Source organism: Triturus cristatus, chromosome 4_2 (genome assembly GCF_964204655.1).
Source record: "Triturus cristatus chromosome 4_2, aTriCri1.1, whole genome shotgun sequence".
Lineage (NCBI taxonomy): Eukaryota > Metazoa > Chordata > Amphibia > Caudata > Salamandridae > Triturus > Triturus cristatus.
In genome coordinates, this window is record NC_140586.1 from 273,545,462 (window position 1) to 273,563,153 (window position 17,692).

General features: G+C 52.9%; 1 protein-coding gene across 3 annotated transcripts in view; it reads left to right on the forward strand.

Moving 5' to 3' along the window:
• Positions 1 to 17,692, forward strand: part of TLCD4 (TLC domain containing 4) — a 442,351-nt gene that overhangs the window by 370,712 nt on the left and 53,947 nt on the right. The gene's annotated exons all lie outside the window — the stretch shown is intronic.

The window sequence follows — 17,692 nt, forward strand, 5'->3', positions numbered from 1 at the left end:
TCATCCCTCCCACTGGCATGTGATGGCTGCGAAGCGGCCTTGCTCATCCATCCATGTCTGTTTAATTACAAGCGGAAATAGTTTCCGCACTAAAATACCAACCCCCTGTGACCCTGAGGTAAACTTGGAATGCACCACAATCTGGAATCCCCATTGGTCCATAGCTTTACAGGAGAAGCCCACTAGGTGTGTTTCCTGAAGCAGGGCCACTGCCGGGGCATGTCGTTTTAAGTATTGTAAAACCAGCACCCTCTTAATCTTATCGCTAAATCCGTGAACATACCATGTGAGCAGTGATAGGGGGGGTAGCGGTGGACCGGTCTCTTGCTCAATCTGCACTATCGTTTCTACCATGTCCCATACGTTTGTCGCTGGAGATGTAGTGACAGTGTGTCAGAGGCGCAAGGCATAAGTGATGATACTCAACTGCTGCTCGTTTTAAACATGTAAACAACAAAAAACATAAACCAATTAACTGTCCCTCCCTGCCCTCCCTCCTCCCTTCCTCCCTGCATGACAGATTTAGAACTACCCGCCTCCCCAACTACGCAGAGTGCTTAGTGCCCATCCCCAATACTGTGATGGGGGGAGAGTCGTTTGCAGCCCCTTATAACCTCCCCTTGCTTCGTTGTGTACCTTAGTGGCATAGTCGCGTTGATTGGGCAGTGCAATAAAGATGCAGCATTAAGTAAGGCGCTCAATGTAATATGGCATATTGTCTCAGAAGTGTCTTGTGGTCCCTCAACCTTCTCTAGAGAGACGTCAGTCACAGTGTCACCCACTCGGTTATTGAGTTCTGGGTCCGGCCTTGCAGAAAGGTATGCGTTTGATCTCAGCCATCCCACCAGTGTCAGTGTTCATTGTTAGTACGGGCGTGCTTACTCTCCTCCGCTCGCTTGCAATGATCTTCCCGTTGTTCCTGTCTCTCCTGACCCTTCCAACGATTCGTCCCGCACACTTTGCCCATTACCTCTGCCAGTTCGATCGGGCCTCAAGATCCGGCACCATCCCTCCAGCCACTCCTGAGCCTCCTCGGGCGTCATGAAAAAACATGCTTTACTCTCGGCCTCTACCCTCAGTTTAGCGGTAAATAGCATTGAGTATTTGAGTCCACGGTTCTGGAGCTCCTTTTTTACCTCGAGGAATCCACGGCGCTGCTTCGTGACTGCCGCCGTGTAGTCTGGAAAGATTGTGATAGTACTGTGATCAAGACCAGTGGAGGGGCGATACGTGCTGTCTGTAATATCATGTCTCGATACCGGTAGTTGAAAATACGAGCAAGAATGGGTCTTGGGGAGGAGGAGCCTAACGCGCATCCAAGATGGTCGCGTGAGCACAGGGCTCCCCGGACCCTTGCTGCTCCTCGGAATTTATCCTGATAATATCCTGATGTGGTTTATGGAATCTGGCAGATGAAGACCGGCTGAGCACGTATCTCTTTTCAGAACCCGAATCGGACCTGGGAATCCTGAGTTGTCGTTGTTCGAACTTTTGGGACCCACCCGACGGAGGTGCCCGGGGCGAAGGTGAACCGTGGAGCCGTGTCGTAATTGAACAACAGCGGCTGCAGTGCGGTGCCAGTGGCCGCTCTACCACTTTCGGTTTCACTTTCGGACTTCAGGGGGCTGGCCTGCGCACGCATTTGATGTGGCGGGGTGTTTCCTTGGCCTCTGCGCGAGGCCTTGTCTCCACCTGCCACTAGTGTGCCCATCGCCTTGGGTCCCCCCGCGCCGCTATATTGTGGTCCCTGGTGAGGCGCTGGTCTGCGGTGCCCCTACGACTCTTGATCGGCGGTCCCCTTCGGTGTCCGTGACCACATGGGGGGCAAGGGGGGCCCCGAGGGGCGTAAGACTAAGGCCTCCCTCCGCGGGGGACCGGTCCAGGCCAACAACATGGACCGCTACACTCAGGGCAGAGGGTCCCCTGGAGCGACCGCCCCCCCCCCCGGATGCCGCCGGTGGTGGCACGACCGTCTCTCCGGAGCTTTCCCTGCAGGACATCATGGGCGCCATCGATGGCATCAGGGAAACCATCGCCACGCAATACGAGGCCCTGGCCCGTAAAATCGACACGGTGGCAATCGATGTCACCTTAATTCGGGCAGATCTCTCCAAAACTAACGAGAGGGTTCAGGCTCTCGATGTGCGGACCTCCACCCTTGGTGCGGATGTGTCGGACCTGCAGGCCGCGCTTGGTGACATTAAGGCGGTCAACGATCAGATGGCCCGGCGGCTGGAGGACTTCGAGGGACGGGCCCGACGCAACAACATCCGTGTCATAGGCGTACCGGAGTCCTCCGACAACCGCCCGGTTGACCTCCTGGTCGAGGAACTCATCCTCCAACAGTTGGCCCCTGCAGGCCTAAGTAAGTTCTTTGCTGTGGAGCGGGCCCATCGAGTTCCGGGCGGTCGGCCACGGCCGGGGGCCCCCCCGAGGCCTATCGTGGCCAAACTGTTCCACTATAGAGACCGAGATGCGATTCTGCAGGCCTCACGGGTCCACGGCCCGGTTCGTCATGAGAACTCATCCATTAACTTTTATCCGGACTTTACCCAACTTGTCCAGAAACAGCGGATGGGATTCCAGGGGGTGAAGCGTCGTCTCCGTGAACTGGGCCTAAAGTACTCTATGCTCTACCCTGCAAAACTCCGAGTGGAACATGAGGATCGGACTGCCTTTTTTGACTCTCCTGTGGCCGTGAGTGACTGGCTGGACTCGCTGCCGGACAGAGGTGGCCGTCCCGGGCCCTCTGCAGGCGCTGAAGGTGACGGATCCCCTTTGGAGTGACTTTTGGTCCTTGATTTTGCCATTTTGCATTGTTCAGCTGGGTTTTACTTCTTTTGTTCATTTTGTCTCACTAGGACCTGTGTGGGGGGCGGGCGGGGACGGGTCCCTTTCCTCCTCCGGGGTCTTTTCGTAGAATGGGGTTAGTAGGGCGACAGGCACACTGCAAGTTGGGGGGGTTTTCTGGCCCGCAGGGGTGCAGGGTGGGGGGAGTTGGATTTGGGGGGGGGTTGGGGGGAAGGAGGGGTTGTTTTGCTGTGTGTTTTTTGTTCGCAGGGCGAGGTATTGATTTTTGTCCAGATTCGGGAACTGTGCTACTGACTGGGGGGCCTTTGATCTATTGGAGGGGATGGGGGGGGACGGGTTGAGACTGATGTCATGGAACGTCAATGGGTTGGGGGATCGTATCAAACGGGGTGTAGTACTGCAGTATTTGCGTCGTCTGACTCCTGATGTGGTGTTTATCCAGGAGACGCATCTGGTTGGCAATGTTTGTCATGCAATGAACAGGGGGGGATACCGCCTCGTGGCCCATTCTGGTTTCACAACTGGTTCCAGGGGGGCGGGCATTCTCCTGCGATCCTCACTTCCGTTGGATATCACTAGGGTAATCTCGGATGACAGAGGGCGCTATGTGTGTCTGACTGGGAGGTGGGAGGGGCAGCCCCTTTCCCTGGTCTCAGTTTACGTCCCCCCGGGCCTCCAGAACTCCACCTTCGCGGACTTGGGTCGAATGCTGCTTGAACTTCCGGATGGTCTTTTGCTTATGGGCGGGGACTTTAATTCGGTGGTTTCGGGTGACCTGGATCGTCACCCACCCAGGGCCCTCCCCGCTGCCCAGGCATGGCTTTGTGGACTGCTGGAGACCTTCGGCCTGGTGGATAGTTGGAGATTAATGCATCCGACCCAATGTCAGTACACCTTTCACTCTGGGGCGCATGGGAGTCTTTCTAGGTTAGACTATTTCCTTATGCCCGCGGCACAGACTGGTCGGATTCGAGAGGTTAGGCACCTGGCGCGGGGTATTTCCGATCATTCCCCGCTGTGGCTGCTCCTTGACACCGAGTCGCGGTTTGCAGGGCGGATCGCTCCCATTAACCCGTGGTACCTGCGAGACCCTACGACTCGCGACAGCCTTGTTAAGGCTATGGACCAATACTTCCTTGAAAACGAGGGGTCGGTGTCGTCCGCAATGTCCCTGTGGGAAGCCTTTAAAACCGTAATCCGCGGACACGCCCTCTCCCAGATAGTGGTGGCTAAGAAGCTCAAGAGTGAGGCAGTGGTGAAGCTGGAGACTGACATCTCGGGGCTGGAGTCGGCCTTGGAGACGGGTGTCACTCCGGACGGGCTCCATGCCCTCAGCCTGAAACAGTTTGAATACAGGTCTCTTGTCACTGACGCTGCCAAAACGATGTATAGGGAGCAGCAGGGTCGATTGTATGATGCCGGGGACAAGGCGGGAAAGTTGATTGCGTGGCTGGATAAGAAGGAGAGAGTGAATCGTGTGGTCCCGGAGCTGCGTGTCTCGGATGGAGTGTGTGTGACTGAGCCTGGTGAGATTGTGGAATGTTTCGCTGACCACCTCCGGGCCGTGTACTCCCCGGTGACTGATAGGGATGAAGAGGACTCTTGCCTTCTGCTGAGGGATATTGCTTTGCCCGGCCTGTCCGTCGAAGACCGTGAGCAGCTGGACGCCCCCTTGTCTGTAGATGAAATTGCAACTGCGATTCGGTCCCTTCGTTCGGGCAAGGCGATGGGTCCCAACGGGCTGCCTATTGAATTATATAAGTTGCGCCCGGATAAACTCGCGCCCTTCCTCCGTCGTATGTTTCAGGAGTCCCTTGAGGCAGGCTCCCTTCCCGACGACCAGCGTCTGGCTACGATAGTCGTGATCCCCAAGGACGGTAAGCCACGAGACCGCTGTGCCTCCTACAGGCCTATTTCACTGCTAAATGCAGAGCCTAAAATCCTGGCTAAAGTCCTTGCCAATCGTTTGTTGAGCGTCATCTGCGATTTGATTCATCCTGATCAATGCGGCTTCATCCCTCACCGTAACACCGCTCTTAACTTGCGGCGTCTTCACGGCGCCCTCGCCAGGGCGGAGTACCTCTCCGAACCAGCCGTGCTGGTTTCTTTAGACGCCACGATGGCCTTTGACACCATCGAGTGGCCATTCCTCTGGGCTGTCTTGACCAAATTCGGCTTTGGGGAGGGATTTCTTGGCTGGGTGAAGCTTCTTTACACGGGACCCATGGCTCAGGTGGTGGTTAATGGGCGGGTCTCTCGGCCCTTCGCTCTCGGTAGGGGTACGAGGCAGGGGTGCCCGTTGTCCCCTCTGCTCTTTGCTCTTGCCTTGGAGCCGCTCGCTGCTTGGCTCCGCTGGGAGCCCTCGATCAGAGGGATCCGGTGGGCCCCGGGCTTCGAGGATCGGGTCTCGTTGTATGCGGACGATATTCTCCTGTATCTCACCTCGCCGCGGCAGTCGCTTGATGTTCTCTTTGATGTTCTGACTTCCTTTGGGAGAAATTCGGGTCTAACGATCAACCGGTCTAAATCCTGTGTCTATCCTCTCTTGCCGCCTCGGCTTCCGATCCAATTATCTCTGTCCGGCTTTAAATACTTGGGAATATACGTCTCGATGGACCCGGTGGCTCGCTATGAGCAGAATCTCCTGCTTCCACTTCGGCGTTTGAGGGAGGACACGGCTCGGTGGTGTAGGCTGCCCTTGTCCCCGCTGGGTCGGGCAGCACTGTTTAAAATGATGTCCCTTCCCAGATTCCTCTATGCACTTCAGAACTCCTTCGATGTCATTCCTGTGTCCTACTTTCGGGAGGTGGAGAGTCTGCAGAGGAGACTGGTGTGGGACGGACGGGCGCGTATCGCTCTGGCAAAGCTTACTCTCCCCTGGTACGACGGGGGCATCGCGCTTCCCGACATTCGCAGGTATTATTGGGCCTCACAGCTATCGGCCATTAACCATGCCACGTATGCGCCTGGCTTGAATCCGGCGTATGAGATGGATAAATTCCTGCTTCCCGGCGGAAACTATAACAGGGCACTTTACTCCAGCTCGGCTGGACGGACCCTCACGGGCCCTACTAAGATTGCGGTACGGATCTGGAAGGCGGCCAATGTAGCCATGGGCTGGAGTGAGCGATTAACATGTGCTACTCCTCTGTTTGCCTCCGACCGCCTGGGAAGCCTCTGGACAACGAAGGGGTTTGAACGTTGGGACACGATTGGTATTAGTAGAGTGGGAGACTTATGGATTAAGGGTGCGGTTAAAACATTCGCGGCGCTCCAGAGCGAATACGAACTTACGGAAAGGGAGTTCTTCCGCTACGCCCAGATTCGGCATGCCCTGCTCTCTGTTTTTGGGGAGGGGACCAAGATCCCGGCTTCTTCGCCCCTCGAGGACCGCATACTCGATGGTCATGTCCCCGACAGTACTATCTCTTTAATTTATAAAAAACTTATCAATAGTCGGGCTGACCTCTTGGTGCGCCTCCGGGAGGCGTGGACGGGGGATGGGGTGGAACTGGACGACGAGGACTGGCAGTCCGCACTGTCGTCCCCCAAGGAAGTGGCCATTCCAGCCCGTCTACGCCTGGTCCAGCTTAAGATTCTCCATCGGGTGTATGTGACGGGTCCCCGTTTGGTCTCGATGGGATTTTCTGAAGACGGGCTCTGTAAGCGGGGATGTGGACTCAGTGCCACCTTTCTCCATATCCTTTGGGAGTGTCGCGAGGTGGCGGAATACTGGCGCCGGGTTCATGTGGTCATGGGACAAGTCACCGGGGTTGCGCTGCTGCCGGAGGTGCGTCGCTGTGTCCTGAATGTGTGGGAGCCCAATGATTATAATGCGGCTCAGACTCGGTGGGCGGCCCTGGGGAACATGATTGCCAAGAGAGATATAGCGCAGCTTTGGGGTTCCCAGCGGCCTCCCACCGTGTCCGTATGGAAGGAGAACATGGACTGGTGCATGTTCAGGGAGAAGACTGTGTATGTGGCTCGTGGTAAACCGGGGGCATGGGGTAGAATCTGGGGGCAATGGAACACGTATCGTGGGGGTATCTGTATTCCCCCCCTAGTGGACACCGATATTGCTTTGTCCCCCTGACCCTTGATGGTTCCTTGCGACTTTTGGAATAACCGAATATAGACGTTCCTCTCCCGTGACCCCCCCCGACCTATCAGTACTCCTTCCTCTTGATAGCTATTTGAAGGTCTGAAGTAGAATCCCCCGGATGTAGCCTGACCCACATTTTTTGCCCTTATGCCTCGCCTTTTGTTTTTATTTGTTATTTATGTTAAACCTATGTATCCTGCTTCCCTAGGACTATCCGGAGCCATGTACGGGGCTGGACCCCGGGAGTCGACTACTGCCTTAACATCTGTATGATCCTTTCTGAATCTAGCGGCCGGCCCTGGTGGTTGTAAGCCCATGTTTGTAATTGATTTATTGTTCAATAAAATTTTCAACAAAAAAAAAAAAAGAATGGGTCTTGGATGTGAACCCGGTCTTGGTTTTCCCCCCCGGTGCGCCCTTTCCACTGAAAAGTAGTTGGCGAGACCTCGCGGCTGGAGGTGATTTTTGATGAGGTCTTCGACAAATAGATCAAGGGCTGAGCCACGACAAATAGATCAAGGGCTGAGCCAACTGTCCGTTCCGGCACGCCTATGATTCTAATGTTGTTCCGCCTTGAGCGGCCTTCTTGGTCTTCGAGTTTAGTGGCCATCATTTTGTTGTCTGCCTTGAGTTGGCAAACTTGCTTCTTAAGAACTGCTGTGTCGCTCGTGAGGGTCGTCATAGTGGTTTCTACCTCCGACACTCTGGTGGACATTTTATTAAAATCAGCTTGTATCAATGAAAGTTCTGTTGAAAGTGACCTAATACGTGAATCTAGGGAGGTATGGACGTTATTTAATGTGGTCATAATGTCCTGTAACGTGACCTCTGGCTTCTGTGTTGCCATAGGGCTTGTCGTGGGGGTGGTCCCCTGGTCAGTGAGCTCCGGCTATGTCTTGGTGTAGGCATATTTCTCGAGTTTTGCGTGGTTCGGGCCCTTTGGCCTCTGCCCCCCTTCGCAGCCATGGTCAAGTTTACTCACAGTGTTCCGGGGCTGGAGTGGTACTCACCGCTGCCTGCCAGTGCGCTAGCGCAGCACACGCGGCCTTTCGGGTTTTCCACCCCAGACCTGTCGTCACCAGTGGATCAAGCAAGCAGTAGGGGTTGTGTGACTTGCCGATCCTTGCTGTTTCTCCGTGAGGCTGTGTGGCTGCGCGTGTATTGCAGTGGATTGCGGAGTTTATGGGCCCCTTTCCTGCTCATCTGTATCAGGTCGGTGCATCTGCCATGCACTAAATGCAGCTGTGCCTGTGTGTTGTGGAGCGCTCCCCCGCAGTCAGGTCAGTAGTGTGTGCCCTCACCCTCACCTTCGCCCTGGAGCTCCCGGATTTAGCATCCACCCGGGGGGGGGGGGGCGAGGGGTGGAACGATTTATGACATTAAGAGCAGTAAGGGAGTGGACGCTGCAGTGTTCGCTCTGCACAGTCTATCAGGACTGCACCGTTTTTCCCCAGGCAGGTCGCACCACTCACCTGACCTCTTTCCGCATGGGCTCTTGCAGCAGGATGTCTGCCGGTGCTGCTTCTATCACGTTGTCGTGCCCTGGGCCCACAATCTGTCTGTCCCGGTCCTCTGCAAACTCTGGGCGTGTTATGGAGCGCAATCTGCGCTGTTTCCACTGCTATTCTCGTCCGGCACCGCCGTGAGAATCGTCTTCACCGCATCTCTCTGCCTGTTGGGTGCCGCGTCGGAGTCCGGCAGGGCCGCCCGCAGTGCCTGCCAGTCCGCTTTGCCTGCGCGATCGGCTCCGGGCCAACTCCAGTCCATGGCTTGAGCGTTTGATGTTGGCCACACTTCTTTTTCTGGGCGCGGTTTCAACAGGGATCGTCCGATCGGTTCCGGACCAGAAGAATCAGAGGAACGGGTCTTTGCGACCCTTCGTGTGCTGCTTTAAGGTGCTGAATGCCGGCTGATTAATGCTCAGATCTTTGGGGAAGGTAGTCGGGCGATGGAGACTCCCCAGGCTGCGGCCATTTTCCTCGGCTGCTAGCCATACCCCCCATAATTTTTTTTAACAATCATTTTAGCTATACTTGCTCTAATAATCCAAAGAAATATATACTGAATATGAAAGCGTCATCATTAGAAGTACTACTAGTACGTATATAAGGTTCACCAGCATAGGCAAAACCTGATAAATACATCACCCTTGGTAGGTCGTATGCTATCATAAATCCTGATAATGCATCTACAATAACAAGACTAGGGGCGCTGAGTTGGCCACGTTTTTGAGCACGCACAATTTCACCAATGTCATGGACATTGTTGGAGTAAATCATGCAAATAACCATCCTGTGCCAACATTTAGGGGAAGGGGGTGTTCTTCTACTATAGATTTATTTTTTATATCCCCCTACCTCGCCGACCACTTAGTGGAAGCTAAGGTCATTACCACGACCCAAGGGGACCATAATCCCGTTAAAATAGGGCTGAGTTTAGCCCCACGGCTCATATTCACCTCTGAATGTGGGGCCAGGAATCTAACACCCTCCACCGATAACCTGAGACTAATATGGAGGGGCGTAGATAATAATGATTTGTTCCAGACGGTAGTAAAGGAAAACATGCCCCTTATAAATTCATGTTTATCAGCCCAAGACCGATTCGCTGAAGCTGTTCATGACTTTAATAAACTTTTCTCAGCTGTTAAAATGTTTTTGCCAAGACAGACCCCTCGTGTGAAGCATGACCCCAGATGGTTCGATCACGAGTGCTCTGAGGCCAACAAACAATTGCGCAGAGCCCTATTATCTGATACAAGATGTATTTCAGAAGTGAAATTGGCCAGGCGGAGGTATAAAACTGCAGTTTCCTATCGGAAAGGGGAAATTTTAAAAAATCGTTGTGAGGCCTTGGTGGTAGCGGCAAACACTAAAAAAGTGATACATTCTGGTCAGCTGTGAGGGGCTTACGATCCATGGACCACCTTCTTACCCCCACAAGCTGCACCATCGCAAGCGAGTCCTGGGAAAAGCACTTTACAGAACTGTATGCTGCTCCCGCACAAGAGACAGACCTCTTTGTGCAGGGGCCACTAACCACAATACAGATGACCCTACCTGAGGTGAAAGAAGCGATCCATCAGAGCGTGGGTAATAAAGCCCCTGGGCCAGATGGTCTACCCATCAATCTTATTAAACACAAGCCAGACTTTTTGGCATCCCTACTTTTAAATGTCTTTAACAACCTAATGCACGCTTCATTACCCAGCTCCTGGTCCACAAGCATTATCGTTCTGATTTTTAAAAAAGGGGATCGTTCTCAACCCAATTGTTATAGGCCCATCTCCCTAATTGACAATACTTAAAAATTTTTAGGTAGAGTCCTATACAATAAGATCTTAGAGTGGTCTGAGGACAATGGAATTTTAGATCCTTGTCAACTGGCCTTCCGTAGTAAGGTGGGCACTAGCGAACAATGCCTCAATCTTAATTTAATCATGGGTAAATACACCAATGCGCGGGCCTCTCCAGTCTACCTGGCCTTTATGGACTTGACCTCAGCTTTTGACCTTGTTAATAGGTCAAAGCTTTGGTCTATCCTGTTGACATATGGATTGAATGAGCCCCTGGTGTATTTCTTGGCACACCTGCACAAAGATCTTAAAAGCCTGGGTGAGGATTGGTTGCGGGGTGAGGTTTCCAAAGCCAATAATGTGGATGGGGGGGTCAGACAAGGTTGTGTTCTGGCCCCCCTTCTTTTCATTATCTACATCAATGGACTGAATAAAACATCTCAAAGAGACACAATAGTGATAAATTCATAACTGTGCGTAGAATATCCCCAGGCGTCAGACTGGATCCGGACAGTTTTCGTCAGCAGTACCCCTGAGTGTCCGAAGGGAGCGTCGTGCGACTCCGCGTCCGTCGCTGGCGTCGTAGGTGCCGAGATGACATCACGGAGACTACTTAGGCACCATCCATGCGCGCTGACGTCAGTTCTTTCTTTTTATGCACCAGCAAGCGCTGATCCGGTTAGAGCACGTACCCTAGTCACTTTTTGACTATACTTTTGAGACTTTTGTCTTCCCTTTTTTTGAGTCTTTGACTCCTGGTGCCACGTAGGGATGCCTGGATTTAAATCCTGCGGGGCCTGTCGCCGTACGATGTCGGTGGCTGACCCGCATGGCATCTGTCTCTCCTCTCTGGAGCGCGACCATGACTCCCGGTCATGTTCCGACTGTCTGGCCATGACTCTGAAGGCCTTACGGGAGCGGTCCCGTAAGCTGCTGGAGACCCGGCAGTCGTCTCCGCGCCGTTGGAGCCTGTGAGTCCCGCGGCCTACCCACCTTATCCGGGTCCGTCGGTGACTTCTGCCCAGGTGCAAGATTTTCTTGCAGCCATGGACCGCCTCATCAGGCCTCGGACTCTGGCCGGCGCGCCTTCGGGCCCCGGTCCCAGTTGAGGGCCGTCCCTTGCCGCTGGCCCCACCACCGCAGGGATCTCTGCCGGCGGCACCACCCATGACCCCGATCCCGGCACCACAGTGAGTTCCCTTCATTCCGCCACCGCCTTTGCCCGGTTTTCTGGACAATTGTGCCCTTAGTGGGGACCCTAATTGGGACACGGAGCCAGACCGGCGCCACCTGGCACAGTTCGACAACTTTTATTCCCCCACCTCCGTAGCCTGTTCCATGGGCAGTGGAGGAAGGGGACGTCTACTGGGAGGGGTTTGAGGACCCTCTCGCACAGCAGTGCGGGTCGAAACAGGAATGGACGGAAGAGCTAGAGGATGCCGGTGGCCTTGACCTCTCCTCTGACCCTGGTTTTCTTTCTCCTCCTGCTGTAGCTATGGAGGAGGGCGCTACATACACTGTGGTGCTCCGTAGAGCAGCTGAGGCCCTACAGTGATCCTCAAGACTAATCTCCTCACTGAAGTGCTTCAGCCGGCGGCAAGCTCTTTGGAGCCCCTGCTGCCGTTCTATGAGGCCCTAACTGACGTCTTGATGGGCACCTGGTCTAGACCAGCCACGGGGGTCCCCTTGGATAAGAATGTGGCCAGGTGCCATTGCCTGGTCCCGGGTGACCCTGCTTTTCTGTCCGCCCACCCAACCCCGGAGAGCCTGGTCATCCAGGCCTCCACTTCCCAAAGCGCATTCCCTACCACTCTGCCGGATAAGGAATCCAAGAAGCTGGAACAGTTCGTTAAGAAACAGTTTTCATCTGCCAGCTTAGGGCTGCAGTCGGTGAACACTGCATGCCTCTTGGGGCGCTATTCCCACGCTGTGTGGGACACGGTTGCGCAGGTGTTGCCTCAGTGTCCGGAGGAGGTTCAGACAGAGCTTTCCCAAGCCGTTGCTGAGGGGAAAGATGCAGCAAAGTTCGCCATCAGGTGTCGACTGGACACCGCGGGCTCACAAGGTAGGGCGATCTCCACAACAGTGGCCCTCCGTCGTCACGCCTGGTTGCGGTCCACTGGTTTTACAAGGAATTTACAAAGTTCTCTTATGGACATACTCGCCTTTTGATAAGGCAGTGCGCTGGAGCATTTTAAGGACACCTGGGCTACAGCCAAGTCCTTGGGCCTCTCCACCACGTGCCCGGTCACGTCTGCTTTTCATTCCTTTCGTGGCCACGGAAGTGGCGCCCGGACACGTTCGTTCAGCCAAAAGCCTGCGCAGAATCAACCTCAGCGCGGACGTGGTGCCAGCCACAGCGGGACAGGGGGTCAGCGTGCGGGTCAGTCCACCTCCACTCCCGCAGCATCTGCCTCAAAACCTTCCTAGTCCGAGCTTTGGGGCACACCCCATGCCGGTGGGCAGCAGGATGTGCCATCACTGGCATTCCTTTACCTCGGACAGGTGGGTGCTGCAAATCGTCCAAAGGGGCTACTCCCTCCCCTTCGAGACTGCCCCTCCAGATCATGCCACCTCAGTTCCACCGCATGTTGGGGGACCATTTTGCTCTTCTCCAGCAGGAAGTCCCGGCCTTCTTGGCCAAGGGGGCCAGAAGTAGGACATGGTTGTTTTTCCCACTACTTTCTGGTCCCCAAGAAGGCAAAGGGGGGCCTGCGTCCCATCTTGGACCTCAGGAACGTCAACTGCTTCCTCCGGAAGGAGAAGTTCAGGATGTTGACTCTGACTCAGCTCTTGGCTGCCCTCGACCCTGGAGACTAGATGGTAGCGTTGGACTTGCAGGACGCATATTTTCATATCCCCATCCTGCCGGTCCACTGGTGTTACCTGCGGTTCATGGTAGGCCTAGAGCACTTTCAGTTTGCCATGCTCCCCTTCGGCCTTACCAGTGCCCCTCGGGTGTTCACGAACATGATGGCGGTGGTCGCAGCTCATCTGCGCAGATCAGGGGTTCCAGTCTTCCCCTATCTCAACGACTGGTTGTTGAAGGCGGGCTCGCACCAGGCAGTTGTCTCCCACCTCCAGACTACGGCCGACCTCCTGCATTTGCCGGGGTTCTCCATCAACGTGCGGAAGTCACACCTGAGTCCCTCTCAGAAGCTCCCCTTCATCGGAGCGGTTCTGGATTCGACGCAGTTTCGGGTTTATCCTCCCGAGCAGCGAGTTCGGGATATTCAGGCTATGATTCCGATCTTTCAGCCTCTATCCCGGGTTTCAGTCAGGATGACCCTCCAGCTCCTGGGCCTAATGGCCTCCTGCATCCTGCTAGTGCAACATGCCAGATGGCATATGCGGGCTCTGCAGTGGGACCTGAAGTTTCAGTGGGCACAGCATCGGGGCAACCTGTCCGATCACGTCCAGATCTAGGAGGGCACTGCACGACAATTGCAGTGGTGGCTCACGAATCGCGATTGGGTCAATGGCAGATCCCTCTCCCTTCCCCAACCGGAGCACACAGTGGTGACGAATGCGTCCCTCCTGGGATGGGGCAGCAACATTGGAGAGGCAGAGATCAGAGGCCTTTGGTCTCCGGCATAGTCCTGGCTCCATATCAACCTTTTGGAGCTTCGGGCGATCCAACTTGCACTGAAAGCATTCCTTCCCTCTGTTCGAGGAAGTGTAGTGCAGGTGTTCTCGGACAACACCACCGCCATGTGGTACTGCAACAAACAGGGCGGGTTGTGGTTGTGGACCCTATGTCAGGAGGCTTTCCGCCTCTGGACATGGCTGAAACATCAAGGCATTACCTTGGTGGTTCAACACCTGGCAAGTTCTCTGAAAGCCAGGGCGGACGAACTCAGCCGCCAGTGCATGATGGATCACGAATGGCGTCTGAACTCGGACGTGGTGCAAGGTCTCTTTCTGCAGTGGGGAGAGCCATGTTTAGATCTATTCACCACCGAAGAGAACTCGCAATGTCATCAGTTCTGCGCATTGGAATTTCCAGAGCAGCACTCGCTCGGCGACACTTTTCGTCAGGGGTGGAGCTGCGGTCTGTTGTATGCCTTTCTACCTATATCACTTCTGCCCAGAGTGCTGAAGAAGATTCGGCGCGACCGGGCCCACAGTTGACCGCTTCAACCTTCCTTCTGAAGTCTGTGATATTATTCTGGCATCCAGGTGTCCCTCCACCAGTGCTTAAATTGTGCTGGTGCTTTCCGGTGCTTAGCACCGGCACTTATTTCTCAGGGACGGGTCTATTAAGTTTTCTCAAGGACACTGGTTGTGCTTGCCAATGCTTGATGGCAGCTAGTTACACTGTTTTTATTATGGTCTGTTTTCTATTTCTAACATCCCACTTAATTATCTCTGCCTCAGAACGAAAGCGGAAGTTGAGTTAACTTGCAGTTGAACCGAGGGGTGAGAGGAGTTCTGCTGCTCGGTGACAGGGCACGCTTACTAGAAAGGGAGAGAAAAAACCATTGTACAGTTTTATTGGTATGTTTTGGATGGTAGGAGAGGGGGAAGAGGCACACCGTGATTGAGGTGGGTGTGATTTTCGATGCCTCCTTGTGCTTTGAGTTCTTGTTTCAAAAGTGGGAACTGCCACTTTTATTATGTGACGCAGTACAATATACTACAGATCTTGTGTACACAATAGCATAGAGCCGGTGTATGAAGTACTATTGAACAAGTGTATCAAGTATTATTCCACTTGTGTATTGAATATTACGGAGAAGTTTTTCTGCAGAGGCTAAAGATCACAGGAAATCAATTCGCTTCATTTTTCTGCTTTCCTAATCAAGATACATATCAACCAGTAATTGTACCAGGACAACTATGGCCATGTGTTTTGCTATGCTTGCGTAGTGTTAAACTTTTAAATGTGAACGATTGACTATGTTTCGAAGCAAACTCGGGTTGTGTTTTTTAATTACAAAAGTAGCAAATACACTGCAATATCACTTTAATACTGGTTTTAGGAATGGGGTCTTCATTGGCTTTGGTTATCTTGATAAAATCTCTCCAACCTGGACACATCTAAAGCAGATACATTTTTGCATTGCCGCAAGAAAATGTCTTTGATATAGACAGGAGCACATTTTTTTCACAATTCCTAAGATTATTTGCACTGACATTTTCACAGGAGTGCTGTTTATCCAATATAACCCAATGTGCAAAATGTTTGAGTTTTAATTTGGTTTGTCAAAAAATGGAACTAGTATTTAACTGTGGAAATGAATGGCATTCTTAAATGCGCGGGTAGTCCTGTGGACCAAACCCCACCGGCCTGCAGGAAAAACTCATAGCATCCGGATACGCCTCTTGCAGAGAGCACAGAAAAAGGACTTTCTTCGTCACACTAAGCCAGGTGACTCAGAAGAATGCAATGGGATGGGCTATGGCAGCAGCAGAGCTCCCACGCTACAGAGGTCCATCATGCAGGGCCGGCATTTAGCATGGGCAAACTGAGCACAGGCCCAGGGCGCCAACATGGAGCTGCCTGTGTACAGGTCATGCAGCAGCCTCTCTTTAAACAGTTTAGCTGCAGCCTGCCAGTGCTTGTTTATCCTGCAGCTCTGCACTAAAGTCTCTATAAGTGAGGGAGTTGTATGACAGTTTCACATGCAAAAGAAGTAGAGGGTATGAGCAATATTTTCAGCAAAAGTTGTGTGGGGGCATCTAAGTGGGTTGCGTCCGGGGTGCTAGTGGAGCAAAGGCCTGCCCTGGGCCAATGTGTGAGCAGCTGAGTAAGTACAGGTATTTTTTGTTTCGCATTGTGGCACTGGAGGTCCTGATTTTTCAAAGGGATAAAAGTGACTTCAAATTTCACAATGGAAGGAAAAAACTTGCTCTGTACACCCATGGACTCGCTGAGGAGGTATGCAGTTTTATTTCTGGCATTAAGGCCCACGGCACCCTTACTATTTCTTTTCCTTCCAGGCGTCTCTATTTCCAACTGTGACGCTAACTATGCACTTTTCCAAATCCCCATTTCCTTGTTTACCTGGACTTGGCTGAAAGATAACGCTACATTGTCCGAATGCTTTCCGCGCACCTACAAATCTGTAACCACCAAGACCAGCTCCTACCTTGTTGAGATCCCAAGAACTGAAGCCTTGTTTGCATTGCCACGGCTACCAGGTTATCCTCAGGATTAGATTGAAGCTCAAATGGGTCCACCTCCTGACAGCCCCAAGTCTGGATAGAATTAATCCCCTTGGACTAGTGGGATGGTTAGGCGAGGGAAGGAAAGAGTACGAACAGCGGGGAGGGAGACATGAAAATAGATAAAGAGAGAGAGAACAATATCACCATACAATTCAATACCTTCACTGGGCGTTGTCTACAGTGAGGTGATGCAAAGGGGAACTCACTATACCTGTAAAAGAAAATAAGAATGGCTCTCTACCTGGCGAGATGTGAGGGTGAGTACAAGGTAACAGCACATTCGTATTCTATAGAAGAAATGAGTCTGGTTAATAACATGTCCGTTCAAGCACGGAAACATACAACCTCTTTTGTGATCAGCTGGGCCTGAGCATACTACTCATACCTGTTTCATAAAACATGCTTGCCCTTACCGGACCCCCTCAAACGATCTCCCCTAAAGGATGAGAATATAACAACAATCAGCCAAGGTTTGTTGCAGGCATGGGGTATGCACAGAGTCTCTAACTGATCTCCCAATACTCAAATAGCTCATTGGTCAGTCTCCTCTATTATCCGAGGAGTAGGTAGATCCCCATCAGTGTAGAAGCTCACACCAAAATGTCTTATACATCCAGACTTTGCAGCTTATGTAAAACTTGTAAACAAAACGTGCAATCTCTCTTTTAAGCCAAAGCGAGAGTGTTAATAACGCGCTATTCATAACCTACAGGTTCAGAGTTCACCAAACACACAACGCTTCCTCCCGCATGTGACCGCCGGAAATCACGTGTCTCTCCAACGGGAGGAACCAAGGAAATATGCACCGGAAGCCTCCGGCGCACACACAGACAAAGATAAAGTACTAGAACAGCTGGTGGTGCGAAGTCGCACCCTTACCCGGATCGTACTTCCAGTATTGCGGGCATCTCCAGAATAATCGGCGTCTTCGGGAAGGCGCCATCTCCTGATATCGGGTTCAGCTGACGGCACGTCTACTACGTGCAACTTCATCGCGCATGACTGACGGCATCGGCGGGTGACGGGAATTGGAGTTTTTGATCCCGTTTCTCTCCACTTCCGTAGTCAGCGCGCATACACTTTGTGTGCCCTGACATGCATATACCAACCAAAGTGGACAATGAGGCCTTGTTTGTTATACAAAGCTGTTCTGCACATGACGAGTTCTCCATATACCATAAACTGAAGTGAGACTGAATAAAATAGCTCAGGAGGTAAATGCACCCTCTGCAGAAATCAGTGTGCAAATTGTAGGTAAAAAAAGTTGAATGCCAGAAAGGGCCGCTTAACTTTTCATCCATTCGAGGCCGATA